Genomic DNA, 25,268 nt, shown 5'->3' with positions numbered 1-25,268 from the left:
ACTATTAATTTTATGTAGGTCCTGTCATCTCCACGAGATAGCGATAAATGTGTTCCAGTAACAGGAAAGCTGAACAAGGATCAGCCGCTCAGAAATTAGCCGGTCGCAGCTAAACTAATGCATGCTTGCGGCCAAGACCACGCTGTCCTCGGCTTTCAGTCAATAGGGTCTTCCCACCTTCCGCCCGCTGGATTACAAGGCTTTACTCACCTCCAAGGCTACAAGCCATTCTACACCCTGCCCACCTCTTTTTTCTTTCTTAACTTCTGCCTCCCTTCCAGTCTCCCAGCGCTCGGTCTAGTGCCTTTTTCCCTCCATCCCTTTCCTCTTCCCTCCCTCCCTGTGCCTGTCTGCCTCTGTCGTCCCCTGTAAGCTTGTCTCCTGCAGCCAAGGCTTTCTATCACCTATCCTCAAGATGCACTTATGAATAAACCTTGTCCTGCATCGCTCCGGGAGATCCCCTGATGATGATCATAATTGACAAAATGTGGCTATTGTGACATTCCTCAGCTGTGCTGACACCACCGTTTCCCTTGAGAAAATTTTTTTCTATATTCGCATTCCCTAAACCTAATTTCACTGCTAAATTTAGACAGCCCACTGCGCAGCCACTAGCTAATTATCTGTTTAGATAGCACTTTAACACGTTGTTGAGACTCAGTTAAATGTTAAACAACCAAAATTTTAATATCACTAGCCAATTTCATTCCCCCAGGTTTTCCGTGATGGCTCCACATCTCCAAGAAAAGTAATTTAGCCAACATTTCAAAAAATACCAAAGGCTTAACTTGGGTGGGGGCCATCAGGCAATTGCTACAGAGACCATAAGGAATTAGCAGGTTTAGTTCGTCTCAAAAAGATGACATGGAGCTTTAACAAATATATTTCCTCCATACTTATAGAAATTGAATAGTGGTCTGCTATGATCTTCTCTGACCTAAAGTGAAGAGAGAGCATGGAAGAGCATTATTTATAGATGTTATATAAGCATTAAAAGAGCACCATGCTGGTGTTTTATGTGCATATATGTATTATATTCTAACAATAATAATTTGTGTTTATACAGCATCTTCAACTAAAGATGTCAAAGCACAAGCTCACTTCCCGCGGAAGGTAGCAGTTACTATTATCTACTTGACAGCTACAAGAACCTAGGCACAGAGGTTAAGTGCTCTGCAAATAATACCAGCCAGTGGTGGTAGTATTTGCCAGAACCAAGTTCTTGCCTTCCAGTGGACACCATTGACCTCTCAAGATTATTCTTTAAGTTAAAAAGTAAGATAACTCAAATTTCTACTTTCTATAATAAAAGTGCCCAATCTTAAATTACATTCTCCTCACATGAATGAATTTTAGACGTACTCACCCCAAGCTTTCCTGTTGGAAATTTTTACTGGCCACAGAAAAAGATTTTACATTACATATACAACTCATGTTTTTCAAGGGCAGAAATACTATTAATTTTTTAAAAACCTTTAGCATAAGAGTATTAGTGCGTTCTATGCCGTTTTTAGCCTTCTAACTTTATAGATAAGTTCACATTGTTGGAGTAACAAACTGTTTAAGGAATACTTAATTATAGCTAACTTATTAATATTTCTGACACCATGGAATAACAAAGTATACATGCATTTTTTGAGAAAAAAATTATCTGAACAGAAAGCAACGTAATCCTAATGCCAACAATAGTTTCATTGTTTTGGGTTAAGAGTACTGATGGTGTCCATCCTACTTTCGGCTCAAACATTGTTTGCCAATTGTCAAGGTTCATTAACTCTTAACTAAAAAACAAAGGTTGACATCTTAACAAAGAAGTAATTATGTACAGTGCTGGGCATTTTACATTTACTCAAATAATCCAAGTGAAAGGTTTGAGACTATTATTAGAATTTCATAGCTGACTCTGAAACAAAGGAGGTGTTTTATAGGAGAGGTAAGACATTATGTACTTCAGCTAATTCTTCTTAACATCAGCAAATTTTTTATAAACTGTTGTGTGAGGAAGCATAGCTTTTCCTCTAGTAGAAGAGGTGAACGATATTTTGTAGAATATTTGAACTTTGTACTATATTTGATAATAAGCTTATGTTACCCAGTTAGGATCACAGTTTTTGTAAAGAGAATTATGCAAATAATAAAAAACAAACTGCAAAACCACAGAAAAGTCCATCCACTTGCAAAATGTTCACCAACCTTACTCTTATTAAATGCAAGTCTTTCTTACTGAAGAGATCTTCCCTGTATGCTCATATGACTTTCTCCCTCCTATTTCCTTTGAATCTTTAATAAAATTTAACTTTATCATTGAGGCTCTCCAGGACCACATCGTATGAAAGAGCTGCCCCCACCCTAATTCCTATGCCCTTAACTTGCTTTATTTTCTTCATTGCCCTTACCATCTGACATATCTCTAATTTACTGTCTGTTCCCTTTCACTAGAATGAACATTCCACAAGGGCAAGCAAGTATCTATATTTTCACTGTTAAAACTCAAGTAGGCCAGGCACAGTGCCTCCTGCCTGAAATCCCACCACTTTGGGAGGCCAAGGCTGGCAGATTGCTTGGGTCCAGGAGTTCAAGACGAGCCTGGCAACATGGCTGTGTTAGTCTGCTCTCATGCTGCTAATAACGACATACTTGAGATTGTGTAATTTATAAAGGAAAGAGGTTTAATTGACTCACAGTTCCACATGGCTTGGGAGGCCTTAATCATGGAGGAAGGCAAGGAGGAGCAAAGTCACATCTTACGTGGTGGCAGGCAAGAGAGCATGTCCAGGAAAACTCCCCTTTATAAAACCGTCAGATCTCATGAGACTTATTCACTATCAGGAGAACAGCACAGGAAAGACCTGCCCCCATGATTCGATTACCTTCCACTGGGTCCCTTCCACAACACGTGGGAATTGTGGGAGCTACAATTAAAGATGAGTTTTGGGTGGCGACACAGCCAAACCATATCAATAGCAAAACCTCCTCTCTACTATAAATACAAAAAAAAAAAAAAAAAAATTAGCCGGGTGTGGTGACATGCTCCTGTAGTCCCAACTACTTTGGAGGCTGAGGTGGGAGAATCACCTGAGCCCAGGAGGTCGAGGCTGCAGTGAGCCAAGATCACATCACTGTACTCTAGCTTAGGCAGCTGCAGAAAGACCCTGTCCCCCCCAAAAAAACAAAACCAGAACAAAACAAAACAAAAACCCCAAGTACCTAGAATAATGTCTGCCATATAGATTCCAACCTGGATGATTAAATGATTATTATGTCATACCATACTCAAGTGCATGTCTCATTCAGTAGAGATTTATACTTCTTTAAGGTCTTGAACATAGGATTGATCATGTATAGTTTTTTTAAGCTGGAAGGTGGTTACTCTGACGACTGCTTAACCCTCTTGATATAATTGTTATTAGTGCTGTTTATTAAACTATTATCTCTCCACTCTGTATTAATAGTTCTGCCCTGGTTTTGTAAGGCTGGTGCTAGGACTCTGCAAACTGTGTATCTCCTTTACTGACTGGCTTCCTGACAGATTCTATCAATAGAGGTCACTGGAGGAAATGTGGACCCCTGGAGTAAGAGAAAAGGGACTTGTTCTTTTCCATTTGCTTCTTGCTATCAGCATCACCTCAGCAGTAATAACCTGTCATCCTGTCTTTAGCAGCTGATTCCAGCCTCCCACTTCTTTTACACTCTAAGTCCCAGAGTCCTCATGACTCCTCAAAAGTACCAGCCCCAGCTAGGCTGTTTCTACTTCTCAGAGGTCCAAGCCCCAGCTAAGGAGGATGGCTCCTCTAAACTGCTGAGTTCTAATAACACAACCCTTCCCCCTTGTCCTTCTAGCTCTAAGGGTAGTAACAGCTTCCCACAGCTTATATCTCTAGGTCACCACAGTGCTTCCCTTTTTGATCTGGAGAACCATCCCCACATCCCTGTGTAGCATTTTCATAATATTCCCTTGGTTACATAGTATAGTTTCTGTATTCCTGATTGGACCTCAACTTATTTTTCAGTGACTATTTCCCAAAATCTTCCCTTGTAACAGTGACTTTTTTTCTAAGTTGAACTGCTTAAAGTCACAGAGCTAACATAACTCCATCAATTAATGTAAATAAAAACAAGGCAAATGAACAAAATTTATTCTTTCATTGACAGTAATCCAGGTTAGCAGAGATAGGTTGGAAATAAGTAAATTTGGAGGTAATTATGTTGTCATTTCAGCAATATATACATATGCTATGTATTTTTTTGTTGCTCCTCATCCAGGTCATGGTAAAACAAACATAAATTTCTCATTTTTAGATGGTTTAGGTGATTTTTTTTACGAACTTAGCACTTGAGAATTATTATGAAATTAAAAACAAAAGGAATATACAATTTGATAGAAGAAAGAAGACCTTGTGTTTGATAGGTCACTAGGGTGACTATAGTTTACTATAATCTATTATGTATTTCAAAATAGCTAGAAGAGAATAATTCAGCTGTTTCTAGCAGAAAGAAAAAAAAATATTTAAGGTGATGGATATCCCAATTATACTGATTTTATCTTTACAAATTACATGAATGTGTTGTCACATGTACCCCCCCAAAATATGTACATCTATTATGTATCAGTACAAACAAATGAAATTTTAAAAATTATTTGAGAAAAGATTATTTGGACTTTTCTCTTAAACTTACAATGAAAACAAACTTACAGTTTACATAACTATCTAAAGCTTAACTCTATTCATAGTATACAACTCCTGTAGAGGTGCTGGTGTTCCAAAAAATATAGTTTGAGAAACTGATATTCAGGCAGAAAGAAGAGCTATACTATATCATTATGGTGGGTAGGTTAAATAATAGGGTAGGTAGCTTTAATAAAGATGATTAAACTACTATATACTGGGGTCTATGTTAGGTACTGGATATAGAAAACCCCAAATCCTGACTCCAAATAGTAATAACAATATTCTTGCAAACATTGGAGGGATATACAGTATGTGAGAGAGCAGAGGAGGACTCTCAGGTCTGCCTAAAAGAGACTGGGAATCCTTCACAGCACAGATAATATTTGAACAGTCTTAAAGAATGACTAGAAATTTTACATATGGATGCAGGAAAAGTAGCAGAGGGAATAGGAGAATGATAGATGGAAAGTTACAGAGGCATGACCAAGTATGATGTGTTCTGTAACCCACAAGCATGCCTGTGCTGCTAGAGAGTACCACACAAAGGGGAATTGGGAGATAAGGTAAAAATGAAGTTAGATGGATAAGTAGGGATTGTTTGTACCTTGTAAGGGACTTTGGATTTTATCTGGTCGATCATAAGAACAAATGAATTTTGAGTAGGGGAATGACAAGATTAGATTTGCTGGAAAAGTCAGAGAAAAATGTGAAGACGGATATATTGTTGGGGGATTTGGGAGAATTATAAGTAGGAGTTTAGTAAAAAAAAACTTGTTATAAGGAGCAGAGTGAATGAAGGTCTGAACTTTCATTCATGGATGAAATAAAGTGATAAAGCAGATGGAAAGGAGAAAATGAATTCAGTGGAATTTTAGTATTTTAAAATAAAATAGTTTATTTCCAGAGTGGGTTGAATATATGGTGTGGCTAGCTAGGAGGTAATAATCTAGGCAACTGAGAGAAGCAAAAAACAAAAGGCATGAGAGCAAAGTGATGAAAAAAAAGCACTCAAAGAAGGTAATGAAAATATGGGTAGAGGCAGAGAGATACTAGAAGACAGAACATAGAGAAGAAAATAGGGGTGGAAAAACCAAATGACAAAGGTTTACAATAATGCAACTAATGATTTTACAAATTATTGAGCAAAATTTTAGGGCAGATTTTATCATTTACTTCCACTAAATATTGTTCCTTGGAGTCTCATGTCTGAGTTAACCAGCTTTATGTAATGTCCAGTACAGTTTATTTTAACATTGTCAATAACCAAAAAATATTTGTTGAAGACAGGAAGAGAGGGAAAAGAAAAGAGTAGATGGTTTTGCTGTTGTATTTAGATTGAACTGAACTAAAGAAGTTGGTGTCTGTGTAGGTTCAGTACAGTAAAAAGCCACTTCTTCCCCCATGGGTATTTCAAAAGATCCTGCCCTAATTAATCACCTAAAGCATTGTTTCTAACTTGTACACTTTGATATCTAACCCAAAGTGGATATTCATCAGACACGCCATGTCCCCCAACCCAGAGAGACACACAGAAGGAGTCTGTATAATGTAATGGTAAAACCCCTGGAGCCACATTGCCTGGGTTTCAGTTCAAATCCTCACCTTATAACCCTGGGCAAGTTACTATCTTACTTTCCTCATGTGAAAATAGGGAAAATGATTATTTCTTCCTCACCATATTTCAGGAGAAAGTTAGTTCATATAATTAGTTTAAAAAGGGCCTAATACACAGAGCCCAAGAAATGTTAGGTGTGGTAGTAGTTTTATTATCAGTAATATTAATATTAGTATTTTATTATACTTCTGAGACAGGGTCTTGCTCTGTCACCCAGGCTGGAGGGCAGTGACACCAGCACAGCTCACTGCAGCCTCAATTTCCCCAACTCAAGTGATCCTCCCACTTCAGCTTCCCGAGTAGCTGGGACTAGCAGCATGTACCACCATACCCGCCGATTTTTTAATTTTTGTAGAGATGGGGGGGTCTCACTATGTTACCGAAGCTGAATTAGTATTTTAAACATATGTTTAGAAATTGCATATCAATCATAGCAGCCGGGAGTGGAATTTTGATTAGGCTCATGTTGCCAACAATCCAATTGAAATCTCAAAACCAATTCTGATAAACTCTGACTTGCATTAACCAGATTATGTTAATTCAGCATCATTCTTTTTTGTTTACAAACCTCTGCAGTTTACTTCCTGAATAACACTCGCCAAGAGGTCTACATTTTAATCTCCCAAACCTGTGAACAATATATGGCAAAAGGGGATTAAGTTTGCAGATAGAATTAAGATTACTAATCAGCTGACCTTAAAAATAGGGAGATTATCCTGGATTATCCAGTTGGGCACAATGTAATCACAAGGGTCCTTAAAAGTCAGAGGAAGGTAGAAGACAAGAGTAAAAGAGATGTGACCACAGAAGAATGGTCAGTAAGACACAGGTTACTGGCTTTGAAGATAGAAGAAGGGAACAGTGAAGCAAGTAATATGGCACTATCTAGAAGATTGAAAAGGCAGGCTGGATGCAGTGCCTCATATCTGTAATCTTAGCATGTTGGGAGATCAGGGTGGGAGTCCAGGAGTTTGAGACCAGCCTGGGTAACATAACAAGACCCTGTCTCTACAAAAAATTTTAAAAAGTAGGTGAACATGGTGGTGCACACCTGTGGTCCCAGCTACTCTGGAGGCTGAGGTAGAAAGATCACTTGAGCCTGGGAGTCTGAGGTTGCAGTGAACTGAGATCTCACCACTGCACCTCAGCCTGGACAACAGACGAAGACCCTATCTCAAAAAAAAAAAAAAAAAAAAAAAAGAGTAAAGACACATCTTCCCCTTAGAGCCTCCAGAAAGGAATACAACCCTGCCCATACCTTGATTTCAGCCAGTGATATCTGTGTTAGACTCCTAACCAACAGAACTATAAGATAATAAATTTGTGTTGTAAGCCATTGAATCTGTGGTAATGTTATAGCAGCAGGAGAAAACTAATCCATCCCCCAATCCCCTTACCTTAACTTCTTTAACCAACACTCAAGAACCTTAACATAAAACTCAGTTTATTTATTTTTATTATTATACTTTAAGTTTAATACATGTACAGAACGTGCACGTTGGTTACATAGGTTACATAGGTAACATGGTTACATGTGCCAGGGTGGTTTGCTGCACCCATCAACCTGTCATCTACATTAGGTTTTTCTCCTAATGCTATCCTTCCCCTGGCCCCCCATAACATGACAGGCCCCAGTGTGTGATGTTCCCCTGCCTGTGCCCATATGTGCTCATTGTTCAGCTCCCACTTATGAGTGAGAACATGCAGTATTCGGTTTTCTGTTCCTATGTTAGTTTTCTGAGAATGATGGTTTCCAGCTTCATCCATGTCCCTGCAGAAGACATGAACTCATTCTTTTTTATAGCTGCATAGTATTTTATGGTGTATATGTGCTACAGTTTGTTTATCCAGTCTATCATTGATGGGCATTTGGGTTGGTTCCAAGTCTTTGCTATTGTGAATAGTGCTGCAATAAACATACATGTGCATATGTCTTTGTAGTAGAATGATTTATAATTTTTTGGGTATATACCCAGTAATGGGATTGCTGGGTCAAATGGTATTTCTAGTTCTAGATCCTTGAGGAATCACCACACTGTTTTCCACAACAGTTAAACAAATTTACACTCCCACCAAGAGTGTAAAAGCGGTCCTAGTTCTCCACATCCTCTCCAGCATCTGTTATTTCCTGACATTTTAATGATAGCTATTTAACAGGCATGAGATGGTATCTTATTGTGGTTTTGATGTTCATTTCTCTAATGACCAGTGATGATGAGCTTGTTTTCACATGTTTATTGGCTGCATAAATGTCTTCTTTTGAAAAGTGTCTGTTCATATCCTTCACCCACTTTTTGATGGGCTTCTTTGTTTTTCTTTTCAATTTGTTTAAGTTCCTAGTAGATTCTTGATATTAGTCCTTTGTCAGATGAATATATTGTAAAATTTTTCTCCCATTCTGTAGGTTGCCTGTTCAGTCTGATGATAGTTTCTCTTACTGTGCAGAAGCTGTTTAGTTTAATTAGATCCCACTTGTCAATTTTGGCTTTTGTTGCAATTGCTTTTGGTGTTTTAGTCATGAAGTCTTTGCCCATGCCTGTGTCCTGAATGGTATTGCCTAGGTTTTCTTCGAGGGTTTTTATGGTTTTAGGTCTTACATTTAAATCTTTAACCCATCGTGAGTTAATTTTTGTATATGGTGTAAGGAAGGAGCCCAGTTTCAGTTTTCTGCATATGGCTAGCCAGTTTTCCCAACACCATTTATTAAATAGGGAATCCTTTCCCCATTGCTTGTTTTTGTCCCGTTTGTCAAAGATCAGATGGTTGTAGATGTGTGATGTTATTTCTGAGGCCTCTGTTCTGTTCCATTGGTCTATATATCTGTTTTGGTACCAGTACCATGCTCTTTTGGTTACTGTAGGCTTGTACTATAGTTTGAAGCCAGGTAGCATGATGACTCCAGCTTTGTTCTTTTTGCTTAAGATTGTCTTGGGTATATGGGCTCTTTTTGGATTTCATATGAAATTTAAAGTAGTTTTTTCTAATTCTGTGAAGAAAGTCAATGGTAGCTTGATGGGAATAGCATTGAATATATAAATTACTTTGGGCAGTATGGCCATTTTCATGATATTGATTCTTCCTACCCATGAGCATGGAATGTTTTCCCATTTGTTCGTGTCCTCTCTTATTTCCTTGAGCAGTGGTTTGTAGTTCTCCTAGAAGAGGTCCCTCATATCCCTTGTAAGTTGTATTCCTAGGTGTTTTATTCCCTTTGTAGCAATTGTTAATGGGAGTTCACTCATGATTTGGCTCTCTGTCTATTATTGCTCTATATGAATGCTTGTGATTTTTGCACATTGATTTTGTATCCTGAGACTTTGCTGAAGTTGCTTATTAGCTTAAGGAGTTTTTGGGCTCAGATGATGAGGTTTTCTAAATATACAATCATGTCATCTGCAAACAGAGACAAATTGACTTCCTCTCTTCCTATTTGAATACTCTTGATTTCTTTCTCTTGCCTGATTATCCTGGCCAGATCTTTCAATACTATGTTGAATACGAGTGGTGAGAGAGGGCATCCTTGTCTTCTGCCGGTTTTCAAAGGGAATGCTTCCAGCTTTTGCCTATTCAGTATGGTATTGGCTGTGGGTTTGTCATAAATAGTTCTTATTATTTTGAGGTACGGTCCATCATTACCTAGCTTATTGAGTGTTTTTAGCATGAAGGGTGTTGAATTTTATCCAAGGCCTTTTCTGCATGTATTGAGATAATCATGTGGTTTTTGTCATTGGTTCTGTTTATGATGGATTATGTATATTGATTTGCCTATGTTGAACGAGCCTTGCATCCCAGGGATGAAGCCGACTTGATTGTGGTGGATAAGTTTTATAATGTGCTGCTGGTTTCGGTTTGCCAGAATTTTATTGAATATTATCACATCGATGTTCATCAGGGATATTGGCCTGAAATTTTCTTTTTTGGTTGTGTCTCTGCCAGGTTTTGGTATCAGGATGATGCTGGCCTCATAAAATGAGTCAGGGAGGAGTCCCTCTTTTTCTTTTGTCTGGAATAGTTTCAGAAGGAAGTGTATCAGCTCTTCTTTGTACCTCTGGTATAATTCGGCTATGAATCCTTCTGGTCCTGGGCTTTTTTAGGTTGGGAGGCTATTAAGTACTGCCTCAATTTCAGAACTTGTTATTGGTCTATTCATGGATTCGACTTCTTCCTGGTTTAGTCTTGGGAGGGTGTGTTTATCCACACATTTATCAATTTCTTCTAGATTTTCTAGTTTATTAGCATAGAGGTGTTTATTAGTATTCTCTGATAGTAGTTTGTATTTCTGTGGGATCCATGGTGATATCCCCTTTATCATTTTTTATTGTGTCTATTTGATTCTTCTCTCTTTCCTTCTTTATTATTCTGGCTAGTGTTCTATCTATTTTGTTAATCTTTTTGAAAAACCAACTTCTAGATTCATTGATTTTTTGAAGAGTTTTTGTGTCTCTATCTCCTTCAGTTTGGCTCTAATCTTAGTTATTTCTTGTCTTCTGCTAGCTTTTGAATTTGTTGGCTCTTTCTTGCTTCTCTAGTTCTTATAATTGTGATGTTAGGGTGTCAGTTTTAGATCTTTCCTGCTTTCTGATGTGGGCATTTAGTGCTATAAATTTCCCTCTAAACACTGCTTTAGCTGTGTCCCAGAGATTCTGGTACATTGTGTCATTGTTCTCATTGGTTTCAAATAACTTATTTATTTCTGCCTTCAATTGCTTATTTACTCAGTAGTCATTCAGGAGCAGGTTGTTCAGTTTCCATGTAGTTGTGTGGTTTTGAGTAGGTTTCTTAATCCTGAGTTATAATTTGATTGCACTGTGGTCTGAGAGACTGTTATGGTTTTCATTATTTTGCATTTGCTAAGGAGTGTTTTACTTCCAATTATGTGGTCGATTTTAGAACAATTGCTGTGTGGTGCTGAGAAGAATGTATATTGTGTTGATTTGGGATGGAGAGTTCTGTAGATGTCTATTAGGTCTGCTTGGTCCAGAGCTAAGTTCAAGTCCTGAAAATCCTGGTTAATTTTCTGTCTCGTTAATCTGTCTAATATTGACAGTGGGATGTTAAATTTCCCACTATTATTGTATGTGAGTCTAAGTTTCTTTGTAGGTCTCTAAGAACTTGCTTTATAAATCTGGGTTCTCCTGTATTGGGTGCATATATATTTAGGATAGTTAGCTCTTTTTGTTGCTTTGATCCCTTTACCATTATGTAATGCCTTTCTTTGTCTTTTTTGATCTTTGTTGGTTTAAAGTCTGTTTTATCAGAGACTAGGATTGCAACCCCTGCTTTTTTTTCTTCTTTCCATTTTCTTTGTAAATATTCTTTCATCCCTTTATTTTAACCCTATATGTGTCTCTGCATGTGAGATGAGTCTCCTGAATACAGCACACCAATGGGTCTTGACTCTTTATCCAATTTGCTAGTCTGTGCCTTTTAATTGGGGCATTTATCCCATCTACATTTAAGGTTAATATTGTTATGTGTGAATTCGATCCTGTCATTATGATGCTAGCTGGTTATTTTACTCATTAGCTGATGCAGTTTCCTCATAGTGTCAATGGTCTTTACATTTTGGTTTGTTTTTGCGTTGGCTGATACCGGTTTTTCCTTTCCATATTTAGTGCTTCCTTTAGGAGCTCTTGTAAGGCAGGCCTGGTGATGACAAAATCCCTCAGCATTTGCTTGTCTGTAAAGGATTTTGTTTCTCCTTCACTTATGAAGCTTAGTTTGGCTGGATACGAAATTCTGAGTTGAAAATTCTTTTCTTTAAGAATGTTGAATATCAGCCCTCACTCTCTTCTGGCTTGTAGTGTTTCTGCGGAGAGATCTGCTGTTAGTCTGATAGGCTTCACTTTGTGGGTAACCTGACCTTTCTCTCTGGCTGCCCTTGGCATTTTTTCCTTCATTTCAACCTTGGTGAATGTGATGATTACGTGTCTTGGGGTTGCTCTTCTTGAGGAGTATCTTTGTGGTGTTCTCTGTATTTCCTGAATTTGAATGTTGGCCTGTCTTGCTAGGTTGGGGAAGTTGTCCTGGATATTATCCTAAAGTGTGTTTTCCAACTTGCTTCCATTCTCCCCATCACTTTCAGGTACACCAATCAAACGTACGTTTGGTCTTTTTCACATAATCACATATTTCTTGGAGGCTTTATTCATTCCTTTTCATTCTTTTTTCTCTAATCTTGTCTTCATGCTTTATTTCATTAAATCGATCAACAGTCTCTGATAGCCTTTCTTCCATTTGGTCAATTCAGCTATTGATACTTGTGTATGCTTCATGAAGTTCTCATGCTGTGTTTTTCAGCTCTATCAGGTCATTTATGTTCTTCTGTAAACTGGTTATTCTAATTATCAATTTCTCTAACCTTTTATCAAGGTTATTAGTTTCCTTGCATTGGGTTAGAACATGCTCCTTTAGCTCAGGAGAGTTTGTTATTACCCACCTTCTGAAGCCTACTTCTGTCAATTCATCAAACTCATTCTCCATCAAGATTTGTTCCCTTGCTGGTGATGATTTGTGATCCTTTGGAAGAGAAGAGGCATTCTGGTTTTTGGAATTTCCAGCCTTTTTGCACTGGTTTTTCCTCATCTTCGTGGATTTATTTACCTTTGATCTTTGCTGTTGGTGATCTTTGGATGCAGTTTTTGTGTGGTTGTCCTTTTTGTTGATGCTGATGCTGTTGCTTTCTGTTTGTTAGTTTTCCTTCTAATAGTCAGGCCCCTCTGCTGCAGTTCTTCTGGAGTTTGCTGGGGGTTCACTCCAGACTCTTTTTGCCTGGGTATTACCAGCAGAGGCTGCAGAACAGCAAAGATTGATGCCTGTTCCTTCCTCTGGAATCTTCATCTCAGACAGGTACCCACCAGATGTCAGCCAGAGCTCTCCTGTATGAGGTGTCTGTTGGCCTCTGTTGGGAGATGTCCCCCCGTCAGGAGGCACAGGTGTCAGGGACCCACTTAAGGAGGCAGACTGTCCCTTAGCAGAGCTCGAGCACTGTGCTGGGAAATCCACTGCTCTCTTCCATGTCGGCAGGCAGGAACGTTTAAGTCTACTGAAACTGCACCCGCAGCCATCCCTTCCCCCAGGTGCTCTTTCCCAGGGAGATGGGAGTTTTATCTATAAGTCCCTGACTGGGGCTGCTGCCTTTTTTTCAGAGATGCCCCGCCCAGAGAGGAGGAATCTAGAGAGGCAGTCTGGGTACATCGGCTTTGCGGCACTATGGTGAGCCCTGCCCAGTCTCAACTTCCTGGGGACTTTGTTTACACTGTAAGGGGAAAACTGCCTACTCAAGCCTCAGTAATGGCAGATGCTGCTCCCCTCACCAAACCTGAGCATCCCAGGTCGACTTCAGACTGCTGTGCTGACAGCAAGAATTTCAAGCCAGTGGATCTTAGCTTGCTGGGCTCTGTGGGAATGGGAGCTGCTGAGCTAGACCACTTGGCTCCCTGACTTCAGCCCTTTTTTTAGGGGCGTGAGCAGTTCTGTCTCACAGGCATTCCAGGCACCACTAGGGTACAAAAAAACAACTACTGCAGCTAACTTGGTGACCGCCCAAACAGCCGCCCAGTTTTGGGCTTGAAACCCAGGGCCATGTGCTGTAGGCACCTGAGGGAATCTCCTGGTCTATGGGTTGTGAAGACCGTGGGAAAAGTGTAGTATCTGGGCTGGATAGCACCCTCCCTCTTGGCACGGTCTCTCGTGGCTACCCTTGGCTAGGGAAGGGAGTTCCCCAACCCTTGCACTTCCCGGGTGAGCCAACACCCCACCCTGCTTCAGCTTGCCCTCCATGGGCTGCACCCACTGTCTAACCTGTCCCGGTGAGATGAACCAGATACCTCAGTTGGATATGCAGAAATCATCCGCCTTCTGCATTGATCTCACCGGGAGCTGCCGACCGGAGCTGTTCCTATTCGGCCATCATGCCTGGGAAATCAAAACTCAGTTTATTTCTAACTAACTTATCTAGCTTGCCTCCCTAGGCCCTAGGCCCACTCCATTCCTGAGTAGTCTCTTTTTTTTCCTCATAAGGCCCTTAAGGACCCTGTTCCACCATAAACAAACATCTCACTCTAGCTTCTCAAACTAAATGAAACATGAATTTTTATCTTAAAATTTAAGATCTTCGGCAGCCTTTTCTAAAATAAAGCTTCTGTTTATTCCACTTTCTTCAACCCATGTTGCTTGAAATAGGGCTGGGTAATCTACTTCTAGACCATTGTTTGTAGCCCTTCTTCAACAACCCCCCTCCCCTGCTTTGGACTTCTGTGTCTATTTTTTTAATTCTGCTTCTACTTGAAGTCCTTGACAAAATCAGTTGTTTTCAATCTCCTGAGAACTTCTGGTCTCAGAAGGAATTTCTCATTTAAGAGTTTTTTCTATCCTAGCCTCCTATTTTCCTACCAATTTATCATCACTGTTAAATTTATTCCTTGTCTTCCAATTTTTGTCTTAGAATACTTATCTCCAAATCCATTACTCCCATTTAGCTTTTCTGCCTTTATATTCAGACTGGACTTCATGGTAAACTTTTCAATAATGTGCTCATCAGCCCTTGTGTGCTTTGCTAACCCTCACTAATGGCATTCAGCACTCCTGCCATACCTATCAGTAGTTTCATAAAATCTCAACAAGGTGCCAATTATAATTCCTGATATTTCATGGTGTCAAACTTCTCTTCAGGTTCTCAAAGCTATGCAAGAATCTATAGTCATCTTTTTGAAGCCTTTGCAGTGACTGCTTCAAATTTTTCCCTTTCTCCTCAAGCCTCCATCCATTTCCTTAGCGCATACAGTCTTATTGGATGACACTGCTTCTTATTTCTCTGAGAAAAAAGCATTCCTAGATGAACTACATCAATTACCTTCTAATGTGTTGGGGTGATCAGACCCAACACCAGGCCGTGGGGGCTACAAAGTCTGGTGGAGTCAAAGGAATGAGAAAAGACAAATTAAGAGTGCATAAGGTGGATCCAGGGGGCCAATGCTGGTATGGAGGCTGTGAAGGTCCTGAGCTCTGGGAGCCCACACTATTTATTGGTGATCAAAGAAGCAGGTGGTGAGGACGTGTGGATGTGGGGATAAACAGGTGATGACATGAGGACGTGGTGGTAGAAAGATAGTGGTGCATCAAGCGCAGCTGTGACGGTTTAGCATTTTCTTTGACGCATATATAATATGCTCTGCTACCTGAGATAATGGAAAACATGTTTATGAGCCTGGGAGAGCAACCAACAAGTCTGTGCACATTTCAGAGGCCACGAGGAGTTTTATGCCCTGAGCCCTGGATTCCATCCAAGCCATGAGGGGTGCTATGCCCTGGGCTTAGATTTGTAATGTGGTAGGACAGCCTTCCACCCTTTGGCACAGAGCTTGGTGTCTAAAAGGCCACGAGGGGTTTTAGACCCTGGACTCCAAACATCTTCCAAGATTCTTTTATATTATGACAGACAAGCCAGTCTGGCCTCAGCTCTTCTACTAACACTAATGTAACTTCTCTTGTCACCCTTTCCTCTCTCTCAGCAATAATTTCAAAGTTCATTGACTGTAATATTATCTCCACCCTCCCCCACAAATCAGAACCTATAAATGGCTATATTATAAGTAGCTGAAGATGGAAGAGCATAGGTACAATTCACCTCTTAAAAATAGATCCAACACTGAATATTAGAATTCTTAAAATCTAATTTCAGAATCAGGAACCCAGCTTCAAAGATAACAGTCTGCTGATAGTTCAGCTGTCCTCTTGTACTACCCTAGAGTCTTTTTGTTATGGGAATAAAGAGCCAAAGGAGTTGACCTAATAGATAGAATTAAATTGGAGCACTATCAGCCAGCTTGTCAAAGGAATCAGTTCTATTTGTTTCATAATCAAATACTTTAATGCTCAGCTGTTGCCATTCACTATTTGAAAATATCATTATGGCATAAAATGTATGTGAATATTTGGGTAAACAGATTTTGTTGATTTCGTATTCCCAGTAGCTGGGACCAAGGTGTGCCCCACCATGTCCAACTAATTTTTTAAATTTTTTTGTAGAGACAGGATCTTGCTATGTTGCCCAGGCTGGTCTCAAACTCCTGGACTTGCACCTTGACTTCCCAATGTGCTAACATTACAGATGTCATTGTTTTTATATTTTGTTGTCTTCAAATCTGTGAAAATCAGTTTTCACAGATTTTGTTGTGTTTCTGTAACTAGATGTGCTAGAACCTCAAGATTAGAGGGAATCTTTGCTCTCTAATTATTCTCTTTTTTGGGACTCCTTTCCTATCTATTTTCATAACTATCTTCATGGTTACTTAAATTAATGTGAAATATATTCAATTATTGAAAAATATCTAGGCATTCGTGCTTCCAATACAATTATATTAGTCAGGGTTTTCCAGAGAGATAGAACCAATAGGATACATACGTAGATAAGTAGGTAGGTAAATAGATAGGTAGATATATGGTTGATTTATAGATAGATAAATAGGTACATAGTAGATAGATAGATAGATAGATAGATAGGATTTATTAGAGGAATTGGCTCATGTGATTATGGAAGCTGAGAAGTCTCACCACAGGTTATCTGCAAGCTGAAGATTTTGGAATGCCAGCATCATGGCTCAGTATAAGTTTAAAAGCCTTGGAACCAGGGAAGTAGATGATGTAATTCTCAGTTTGAGGTCAAAGGCCTGGGAATCCAAGGTGGGGTTGCCACTGGTGTAAGTCCTGGAGTCCTAAGGCTAGAGAGCCTGGAGTTCTGATGTCCAAGGACAGAGAGAGGAGAGCATCCAACCTCCAGGAGAGAGAGAGGGGAAATCTTTTTCTATCCTTTTTTGTTCTGTTGGGCCTCCAGCCAATTGGATGGTGCCTGCCCAAATGGAGGCAGATTTTCTTCACTCTGTCCACTGACTTACAGGCCAATCTCCTTTGGAAGCACCCTCACAGACACACCCAGAAGTATTGTTTTACAAGTTCTGTGGGTATGCCTTAGTCCAGTCAAGTTGACACCTAAAATTAATCATCACAATGAATATGTCACTTTTTGGTAAATTTCTGTATAACATAAGAGAAATCCCTGAGAAAGGGACTCTTTTGCCTATGGTAAAATAACCATTCCAAACAGTTTTTGTCCCTGAAGGGATTATTAACAATAAATGAAGGAACTGCCTTTTTGAATACTCTAATAGAAGATACACTGCATTTATTCAGCAAATATTTATTCCACATCTTCCATGCTCCATCCAGTGGAGTTGTAGCAATGAATAAGTCATATATGTCTTTCATTTCTATGACTTTTCAGTTTGGCATGAATGGTAGATATTAAATGAATATCATGCATTTAATTATTTAGTCTCAATTTTATGAATGTTATGAGGAAAGGCACAGGGTGCCAGAAGATACATACTGAGGGAACAAAATTAATATGTTGGGGACAAAAATAGCTTTGTTGATGAACTGTTGTTTAGGCTAAGACCCAAAGGATAAATTAATATTAACCCTATGGAAAGTGCTTGTGTGTGTGTGTGTGTGTGTGTGTGTGTGTGTGTGTGTGTGTGTCTTGATAGAGGGGTTTAGAAGCGAAGTTTGGTTAATTTGAAAAAATTAGAGCAGGAACATATGCCTTTTATTTGTGTTCCCCTCTCAATCACAGGAGCTGAAAGCCTGCAGACTACATTTTGTTAAGTCTTTGGTAAACACATTTCATATTAATTTCTGTTACAAGGCAGCAGAAATAGGCACAGTGCCTCCAACATATCAAAGGAAAGTAAAGGCTAGTGGAAGGGGATAACAGCTTCCTGACCTCCAGGTAATATTTCATTCATTGAAACGGTTCTTGGATTCTGTTTTTCCAGCTGTACACTGACTAATACAGGATAGAATAATGGCATAAGAGCCTAATGATGTCAAAAGGGACCAGGAAAAAGATATTCTTATGGGTTGTATGAAGTATATTGGATTTCATTGTAACAGCAACGGGAACCCATTGAAGGATTCACAATAGAGAAGATATATCAATTTTCCATTTTTAAAAAGAGCAATTTGGCTGCCACGAAGAGAATGGATTTGGTGAAAATAAGAGTGAATTCAAGAGTGAATATAAGAATTCAAATAAGAAATTACGGTAGTTAGATCCAAAGTGATAAAAGTGGAGAAGTTGACAGAGCTGAAAAGAAATTGATAGGACTTGGGGCTTGGTTGGATTTAGGGGGTAAGATGGAAAAAGTGAAGGATGATTCTAAGATTTCTGACATGAGCACTGGGTAGATGATGATGTAATTCACTGAGATAAGACAATTTTAGGGACAAATATCATAACTTTGAGTTCAAATTGCATATGAGATATACAAGCAGATATGCTGAGTGTAGTTATATATGTAGATGTAGAACTCATAACATCAATCTATGCTGCAAAGTAAGTTTAGAAGTCATCAGCAAATTGATTATATTTTCAGCCATGTAAATATATGAGATCTGTTAGGACATGAGCATATTGTGAGAAGATAAGGTCTAATCCTAAGAAATGGGAATATTTAAATGACATGCTGAAGAAAAGGTAGTGCCAGAAAAAGAAAATGAGAAGTGGCCACAGAGGAAAAAGGGAAATTAAAATGTGGCATCATAGAAACTGAGAGACAAGAATATTTCTAGAAAGAGGAAGTAATTATGTTGAATACTATGATTGAATGAATACATTGGTAATCTCAGCAAGAGCAAGTAACAGAAAGCAAACAATTGCTAATATAAACAGACACTGAATTTGTTTAAAGGATGTTAGGTAATGTATTAAATCTCTGAGAGGTGTGGTAAACCACATTAGAGTCCAGCAGCGGAAACAATGCCCAACCAAATGTTGCAGACGTAATCAAGAGAAGATACTGTTGATGCAGTCAATGGACACTAGCTGCCACATTTGGCAGCAGGGAGACTTGAACTATGCATTAGACACGACTTTTTACACTGCTGCCATGATCACTTCTGAAGCTCAGTTTCCCTGCAACTGTCACTACCACAAAAGACTTTCTTCAGGACCACATTATTGACAGGTCAGTGCACCTGACCTACCTAGTAATGGAAACAGAAGCTAGGTTGAAACTAATGGTGGAATAAATGGAAGACGAGAATTTGAGAAGAAGAAAAAAAAGAATACAGTTGACGTTTGAATGATGCAGGAGTTGGGGTGCTGACTCCCTGCACCGTCAAAATTCCACATGTTATTTTTGACTTCCTGAAACTTAACTACTAATAGTCTACTGTTGGCATTACTGATAACATAAACAATTGATTTACAGGTATTTTGTGTGTTATATGTATGATATACTTTACTCTTACAAGAAAGTAAGCCAGATAAAAGAAAAGGTTATTAAGAAAATCATAAGGAAGATAAAGTATACTTACTATTTATTAACTGGAAGTGGATCGTCGTAAAGGTCTCCATCCTTATCATTTTCACATTAAGTAGGCTGAGGAGGAGGAAGAAGAGGAGGGGTTGGTCTTGCTGTCTCTAAGTTAGCAGAGGCAGAAAAGAATCCACATGTAAGTGAACCCATGGAGTCCAAACCCATGTTGTTCAAGGGTCAACTGTAGATAACTTTTCCAAGACATTTAAAAGAAAGGTGAGAGAGCAGTGGCTGCAAGTCAGCATGACATCCACAGAGAGTTTTTCAAGATTAAAAAGATCTAGCAAGTAGGGAGAAACTAATAATATTAGGAAGTTAGAAGGTGTTTTAAGATGTAAGATTACCTGAGTAACAAGACAAGAATGCTTACTATTACAATATTGTCTAACATTATTCTGAGGATACCAAACATAGAAAATGAAAAAGAATTTTGAGGTTTAAATATGAGAAAGGAAGAGGTTAGATTATTATGATTTGCAGGTAATATAATTATATTTGTGAAAATCTTAAGACAATTAACTTTTTTTTAAGATCAGAATTCAATAAGGTGACTGACTAAAAAATTTGTATGCAGAAATTAGCAGCCCTCATATATTGAAACAACAGTGAGTTAGGAGATCTAATAAAAGACAAAATCCACTTACAATACCAATAAAAATGATAAAATACCTAGAAATGATCTTAACAAGAAATACGTAAAATTTATATGAAGAAAACTTCAAAATATAAATTACAAAAGTAATAGAAGAAACCATAAGTTTTTTTTGTAATCATGGATTAGAAAAGGATTTTCCAAGTATATAACAAAAGCCAGAAGTCATCAAAGTAAAACTTTAATAAATCTGATTATAAAAAATTTCCTGCATGGCAAAAAAAAAATACAACACACATTACAAAAGCCATCTTTACATATAAATAATGTCTACAATTCAATTTCCTAAAAGTATAACATGAGAAAATAGGAAAAGGATATGAACAGAGAAAAGCAATCACAAATGGATTTTAAATATTTGAAGAGACTCAATCTTATAATAGGCAAAATGTTAATTAAAATTATGAAATCAGCAAAACCTTTGTGATGGCCTTGTGTTGGGTGAGTTTTACTGCTTCTTGGGGCTTAGAAAATAATACCCCAAAATGAAGGCTTCAGGAGTAGCCTCAGAAGCAAAGGTGTTTCTTTGACCTTCTCCTACCCTCCTGTCTCTGGCCTTTCATTCTTCCTTGAGGCTAGCCACAACTAGAATCCATCTTTCCCAAGGCAGATCACAGAAACCAGAGCCCCTTTCCCCTAAAACCAGCCATAAAACTTAAAAATATTACTCCAGTTTGCCCCCATGCCCCCATTTTCTGTGTAAAAATTGGCCATAAAGAAATTATCTGACTTGTCTTGTTTGATTGTAGGTCATAAGACTTCCAGAGAGGGTCCTGCCCCATATCCAGAAGGAAGAAATGCATGATTGAAAGGTCAAGAATCTAGGCAGACAGGCCTTACTGGGTTTCCCCACTCAGTCTATTAGCATTAGATCATATCCTTTGTGTTCAGTCATATTTCTACATGGCTGTATATACTTCATTTAACCTGAGCATAAAAATAGACAGTTTTCCCTGTTTCTTTGGGTATTCATTCTGAAAGCTCCCATATACATAAAAGTATAATCAAATAATTTTATATGCCTTTTCTCCTTTTAGCCTGCCTCTTAGTGATTTTCAGCAAACCTTCAGAGCGCAAAGGGGATGTTTTCCCATGGCCCCTACACTCTCATACATTTTTGGTGGGACTGTCATTTGATTTGATCTCTACAGAGGATAATTTGGCAATATTTATCATAATTACAACGGCATTTACCCTTTAGCCAAGTAATCCCATTAATAGGAATTTAACTCATAAACATATTTTCAGATACGTGAAATAATGTACACAAATATTCATTGCAATGTTGCTTATAATATTAAAAGTTTGGAGACAATGTAAATGTCCATCAATAGGGTCAGATTAAATAAATTATGCAACATCCATAATTTATACTATGCAATTTAAAAAGAATGAATCAATACTTTGTGAATTAATATTGTGTCTAAGATATAGTTTAAGTGAAAAAAGCAAGATATGCCACAATGTATAAAGTGTGTTGCTTTTTTTTTAAGCTTGAGAAAATGTTTGTATGGATTTACTTAGGTGTGCATAGAATATCTCTGGCAGGACACCTGCCCCTAAGAGAAGATAGATGACTGGGGCTAGAAATAAAAAAGAAATTTTCTGTCTTAATCCCTTTGTAATTTTTGAATTTTAGACATTTAAATATGTTGCTTACTGAAAACAGTTAAAACTTGAGCAAAAAGCATGAGATTCCTGGAAATATATAAAGGAATAGATGCCAGAATAGTGGAGAGATTAGCCTTGCATGTAAGAGGAAACACTTCCTCCATTTTTACAGATCAGAAAGAATATAGGGGAGTTGTAGCATTGATTTGGTGCAGGAAGTTGAAGGGTTGAAGAAAGTTTTTGAATGACACTTTTTTTTTAAGAGAGGATGCAAAGTCATGAGAGTATAAGAGATGAGTAGATGTTTGAAATAATTATTGTGAATATAGGAGAGTGAGTTGACTACAGGAGTGTAAAATTGCAAGGCAGTATTAAGGGCCAAGTAAAGGTTAGGCATTAGAGATCAAAACTGATTTCTACTTGCTCAGTTGTCTGATATTTCACCATCAACTCTTAGCTGGCTGGGATGAGACAAAAAGGTTAATGAAAATGAGATGTTCACTTTTCTTGCTAAGAGGAAGACTGAAGGCAAAATTATCTCTATGAGTGGAAGAACACCCTAAAAATGGGTGATTAAGCTGCCAGGAAATGCCACCCTGGTAGGGAAGAGTACCATTTGACTGTTTGCCATCATCTGTCACAAAGAGACAAGAACAAATTTACAAAGATTTGCTTACACAGAAGCAACACAAATCCTATTTGGTTTTCCTAAATTCTCAGAAGTTTTGTAAGATCCTGACTAGTTTAAGCTCTATCTGTAAAAACTATAAACAAGTTGTCAGCTTGCAAACTCCTTTTAACTCATTTGTTACTCATGTTAAATTCAGTATAATAAGAATCTATTTTGAGAGGTTTCTTAAAGGAACTTTAAAAAGAATAATATACTAAACTGGATTTAAAAAATATTACCATTTAAGCCAAACTTAGAAGTAGAACTGTTATATCCTGAATCATGCTGATTTATAATTATTACAATATTGAGTAGAAAGAATGTGTGTATCTGCTGTTCTTGACATATTAACTGTTAAAAATTGAAGGACATAAAACAAATAATGAATTATTATTTTTAAGCTTTTCAGCTTGAATATAGCACTCTATTTCTGTTCACTAGAAAGCCTTTTACAATACTAATTTTTAAGATTAAAAATAAATGTCATTTCTCAGTAATTTAATCTTCAGATATATTAAGTCCCTTTTGTTATTTAAAACTCTTAAAATTATAATATATGTGAGAAGATCCAATAGCTTATTTTTATTATGATAACATGGCCTCCTATTGAAAATGAAGGTAATATTCATTCCCAGAAAGTCTGTTTTTGCAAATCCTCTTAGAAAGTGCTTTAAAAAGCTCTTACTTTATTCATATGCTTATGGAGGTAGTTCCCAGTCAGTGCCCAAGCATTGCCTCCCACAGTGATATTGAAATAGCAACAATGAAAAGGCTGCTTCTTCAGGGTTCTCATTGAAAAAGAATTTTCTTTATGCTGGGTGCAGACTGAGGACTTGATTGATAGTCCTTTAGATATTCTTCAGTGATAGGCCAGTAGTTCTGTATGTATTAGTATGGAAGTATAAATTGTACATTCTTAAACAATGCAAAAAATTATTTGGCTTTCCATGTAGGTCCAATGGAAAAGTCCCATTACATTGACTAGGACCCACACTTCTGAAGAATTATGAAAACACAGAGCATTTTGCAACAAATTATATAATCATGTAAATAGTCAACTAATAATAAACAGTAAACTGATAACAGCAAAATATATTTAAAATTTGTACTGTTACATATCTTCATGACACATAAAGATAATGCTATTTTAAAAAATAAAATCAGAAGCTTGAAATGTGTACAGTACTTCTTTTATTGCTTATGAATATGATTAGGCCAATGTACTTTTTGAATCAGAGAATTTTTTGACCTAAATGGATTTAATCCTCTTCTTTATACTTTATACATAAGGAAACAGGCTTGTAGAGAAGAAAAGATTTCTTTTCTCACCTATTGCTAGTTTTATGGCTGAGGCCTCTATTAAAAAAAATAGGTTAACAAGAGAAAAATCACAAATATTTATTTACTATAAAGTTTATGTGACATGGGAGACTTCATAAAGAAATGAAGATCCAAAGAACAGGTAAACCTATGTGTATTGTATGCTAGGTTTAATGGAGAAGTGGATAGTCATGGAGAGGTATGATTGGACTAAGTGGGTTAGCAAGGCAGGTTTGTACAGATTCTTCTCTATGTCACTGGGTCTTCAAAGACAAGGATGTTTGTTATTTCCAGGAATGGGAATGGTACTTCTAAGATGTGGGTCTTATGACCTTGCTTCAGGGAAGGAGGGTGGGAGAAGGTCAGAGAGTAACTTTCCTGCTTCTGCTATTTTCTCAAATGCCAAGGTGACATATTTTGGGGTAATATGTCCCTGGGTCTTCACAGACAAGGATGTTTGTTATCTCCAGGAACAGGAATGGTACTTCTAAGATGTGGGTCTTTTGACCTTGCTTCAGGGAAGGAGGGTGGGAGAAGGTCAGAGAGTAACTTTCCTGCTTCTGCTATTTTTCTCAAATGCCAAGGTGACATATTTTGGGGTAATATGTCCTGAACCCCATCGCTTGCAAGTTTTTGCCTTATTCAGGGACTTCTGTCCTCTTTCTTTTGCATTCTTTGTAATGAAATATACTCATGGCAGAAATGCATCTGTGAAACTGGGGGTTTCACCTTAGTCAAGTTTGTCTCCATAGGCATGAATCACAAAGGGCCTCAAAACCACATTAAAATTTAAGATTGATCTGCTCTTCTGCTTCTGAATGTGAGAGCCTATACTGGATCTCTGAAGAAAATAAAGATGAGATGAGGTTCTGATCCCTTGGACTTCATGAAGTTATGTGACAGAAAGTATGATTGTCTAGCCGACACTTGACTGTGTGTAACCTTCATCTTCTACCCCTGAATCCTGAGGGACAGACTCAGGGGCCCTCTGGCTCATGATTAGGGTTGTCAGGATGATACAACAGCAAGACCATAGCCTTTGGCGTCAGAATACCAAGTTTTGAAGCTCAGTTTCCCCACTCACTAATTTTCAATGAGCACATACATAATTTGAAATCTGAAAATGGACAATAATGCCTACCTACTTCAAAAATTTGGTTTGAGAATCAAGTGAAATATTAATATATATGTAAGCATTTTATGAACAAGGAAGCAAGTTATAAATGCATTATCTTGTTAATTTAGTCGTTTCACTAGGGGTGGGTCCAATGTGGGCCTCCTTTGAGGTAGACTGTATTTCATGAATTTATAACAAAATTCTAAAGTTTAACAAAGACAGTATCTGGAAAAA

The 25,268-nt window shown here is 38.0% G+C and overlaps 1 long non-coding RNA gene across 1 annotated transcript; it reads left to right on the top strand.

Annotated features, from left to right (window-relative positions):
• Positions 1-537: 537 nt before the first annotated feature.
• On the top strand, positions 538-25,268 carry LOC129033269 (uncharacterized). Its single transcript, XR_008501566.2, has 4 exons — positions 538-748; positions 1,067-1,275; positions 17,918-18,073; positions 24,670-25,268. It is a non-coding gene; the product is annotated as an uncharacterized LOC129033269 (long non-coding RNA).

This window comes from Pongo pygmaeus, chromosome 2, assembly GCF_028885625.2.
Source record: "Pongo pygmaeus isolate AG05252 chromosome 2, NHGRI_mPonPyg2-v2.0_pri, whole genome shotgun sequence".
Classification (NCBI taxonomy): domain Eukaryota; kingdom Metazoa; phylum Chordata; class Mammalia; order Primates; family Hominidae; genus Pongo; species Pongo pygmaeus.
Note: the sequence above shows the minus strand (reverse complement) of the source record. Positions and strands in the feature narration are given on the sequence as shown.